The 3,417-nt window shown below is 29.4% G+C and overlaps 1 long non-coding RNA gene across 3 annotated transcripts; it reads right to left on the reverse strand.

The window, feature by feature from the left end:
- Positions 1-1,660: 1,660 nt before the first annotated feature.
- LOC127143348 (uncharacterized) lies at positions 1,661-2,931 on the reverse strand. Of its 3 annotated transcripts, none has more exons than XR_007814677.1 (3): positions 2,178-2,931; positions 1,988-2,139; positions 1,661-1,949 (listed from the first exon to the last, which is right to left on the reverse strand). It is a non-coding gene; the product is annotated as an uncharacterized LOC127143348 (long non-coding RNA). The 3 variants fall into 3 exon arrangements; XR_007814678.1 differs by having other exon boundaries at positions 1,662-2,139; positions 2,178-2,535; positions 2,650-2,931; XR_007814676.1 differs by having other exon boundaries at positions 1,664-2,139; positions 2,178-2,611; positions 2,650-2,931.
- Between the last annotated feature and the right edge of the window lie 486 nt (positions 2,932-3,417).

Below are 3,417 nucleotides of genomic sequence, written 5' to 3' on the forward strand. Positions count from 1 at the left end.
TTATTATGACAATTTTTGATGCTTTACTATTCTATGAAATTTTTTTATATTTTTGACGCCTTACTACATTTTTCGACAGTTTCTAAGGCCTTACCATACTATGACATTTATTTTTACATTTTTTGATGCCTTACTTTGACACTTTTTAACACCTTAGTATATTATGACATTTTTTGACACGTTTATAATGATAAATTTTGATGCTCTACTATGAGATTTTTTTTGACATTTTTGACCCTTACTATATTATGACATTTTTCTATAGTTTCTGAGGCCTTACCATACTGACATTTTTTTTTTTTTTTAGTTTTTGACACCTTACCATACTATGACATTTTTTTGATGTCTTACCATACTATGAGGTTTTTTTTGTTTTTTTTTTACATTTTTTATGACTTACTATACTATGACATTTTTTGACGCCTTATCATACTATGAAATTTTTTTTTTTTAGTTTTTGACACTTTACTATGGTATGACATTTTTTGACTGTTTCTTTTTTTGATGCTTAAGTACACTTATGACACTTTTTGACGCCTTATGACAATTTTTGAGGCTTTACTACATTATGACATTTTTTGACATTTTCTGAGGCTTTACTATGACACTTTTTGACACCTTATGACAATTTTTGATGCTTTACTATGACATTTTCTGATGCCTGATTATACAGTGACATTTTTTGAGTTTTTGACGCTTACAATACTATGACATTTTTAGAAAATTTTTGATGTTTAAGTACACTATGACACTTTTTGACGCCTTATGACAATTTTTGATGCTTTACTATGACATTTTCTGATGCCTGATTATACAGTGACATTTTTTGAGTTTTTGACGCTTACTATACTATGACATTTTTTGACACCTTATTATGACCATTTTTGATGCTCTACTATACTATCAGATTTTTTTTAAACATTTTTGACGCCTTACTATATTATGACATTTTTCTATAGTTTCTGAGGCCTTACCATACTATGACATTTTTACATTTTTTGACACCTTACCATACTGACATTTTTTTTTTTTTAGTTTTTGACGCCTTACTATACTATGACATTTTTTTCATTTTTTTGACACCTTACTACACTGACATTTTTTGACTGTTTCTTTTTTTGATGCCTAAGTACACTTATGACACTTTTTGACGCCTTATGACAATTTTTGAGGCTTTACTACATTATGACATTTTTTGACATTTTCTGAGGCTTTACTATGACACTTTTTGACACCTTACTATACTATGACATTTTTAGAAAATTTTTGATGTTTAAGTACACTATGACACTTTTTGACGCCTTATGACAATTTTTGACGTTTTACTATGACATTTTCTGATGCCTGATTATACAGTGACATTTTTTGAGTTTTTGACGCTTACTATACTATGACATTTTTTCACATTTTTTGACTCCTTACTATACTATGACATTTTTTGGCCGCTTTTGACACCTTAGTATACTGTGACATTTTTTCACGGTTTTTGATGCCTTACTATACTATGACATTTTTTCACATTTTTTGACGCCTTACTATACTATGACATTTTTTCCCATTTTTTGACTCCTTACTATACTATGACATTTTTTCACATTTTTTGACTCCTTACTATACTATGACATTTTTTGGCCGTTTTTGACACCTTAGTATACTATGACATTTTTTCACATTTTTTGACGCACTACTATACTATGACATTTTTTCACGGTTTTTGATGCCTTACTATACTATGAAATTTTTTCATGGTTTTTGACGCCTTAGTATACTATGACATTTTTTCACATTTTTTGACGCCTTACTATACTATGACATTTTTTCACATTTTTTGACTCCTTACTATACTATGACATTTTTTGGCCGCTTTTGACACCTTACTATACTATGACATTTTTTCACATTTTTTGACGCCTTACTATACTATGACATTTTTTCACATTTTTTGACTCCTTACTATACTATGACATTTTTTGGCCGCTTTTGACACCTTACTATACTATGACATTTTTTCACGTTTTTTGACGCCTTACTATACTATGACATTTTTTCACATTTTTTGACGCACTACTATACTAGGACATTTTTTCACATTTTTTGACGCCTTACTATACTATGACATTTTTTGGCCGTTTTTGACACCTTAGTATACTATGACATTTTTTCATGGTTTTTGACACCTTACTATACTATGACATTTTTTCACATTTTTTGACGCCTTACTATTCTATGACATTTTTGACGCCTTACTATACTATGACATTTTTTCACATTTTTTGACGCCTTACTATTCTATGACATTTTTGACGCCTTACTATACTATGACATTTTTTCACATTTTTTGACTCCTTAGTATACTAGGACATTTTTTCACATTTTTTGACGCCTTACTATACTATGACATTTTTTCACGTTTTTTGACGCCTTACTATACTATGACATTTTTTCACATTTTTTGACGCCTTCCTATACTATGACATTTTTTGGCCATTTTTGACGCCTTACTATACTATGACATTTTTTCACGTTTTTTGACGCCTTACTATACTATGACATTTTTTCACATTTTTTGACGCACTACTATACTAGGACATTTTTTCACATTTTTTGACGCCTTACTATACTATGACATTTTTTGGCCGTTTTTGACACCTTACTATACTATGACATTTTTTCACATTTTTTGACGCCTTACTATACTAGGACATTTTTTCACATTTTTTGACGCCTTACTATACTATGACATTTTTTGGCCGTTTTTGACACCTTAGTATACTATGACATTTTTTCACATTTTTTGACGCCTTACTATACTATGACATTTTTTCATGGTTTTTGACACCTTACTATACTATGACATTTTTTCACATTTTTTGACGCCTTACTATACTATGACATTTTTTCATGGTTTTTGACACCTTACTATACTATGACATTTTTCACATTTTTTGACTCCTTATATACTATTTTTTCACATTTTTTGACGCCTTACTATACTATGACATTTTTTCACGTTTTTTGACGCCTTACTATACTATGACATGGACGCATACTATGACATTTTTTGATTTTTGACGCCTTACTATACTATGACATTTTTTCACGTTTTTTGACGCCTTACTATACTATGACATTTTTTCACATTTTTTGACGCCTACTATACTAGGACATTTTTTCACATTTTTTGACGCCTTACTATACTATGACATTTTTTTTTTTGACACGACATTTTTTCACATTTTTGACGCCTTACTATACTATGACATTTTTTCATTTTTTGACGTTACTATACTAGGACATTTTTTCATGTTTTTGACGCCTTACTATACTATGACATTTTTTCATGGTTTTTGACACCTTACTATACTATGACATTTTTTCATGGTTTTTGACACTTTAGTATACTATGACATTTTTTCA

The sequence above is a fragment of the Lates calcarifer genome, linkage group LG15 (genome assembly GCF_001640805.2).
Source record: "Lates calcarifer isolate ASB-BC8 linkage group LG15, TLL_Latcal_v3, whole genome shotgun sequence".
In the NCBI taxonomy this organism is placed as follows: Eukaryota; Metazoa; Chordata; class Actinopteri; family Centropomidae; genus Lates; species Lates calcarifer.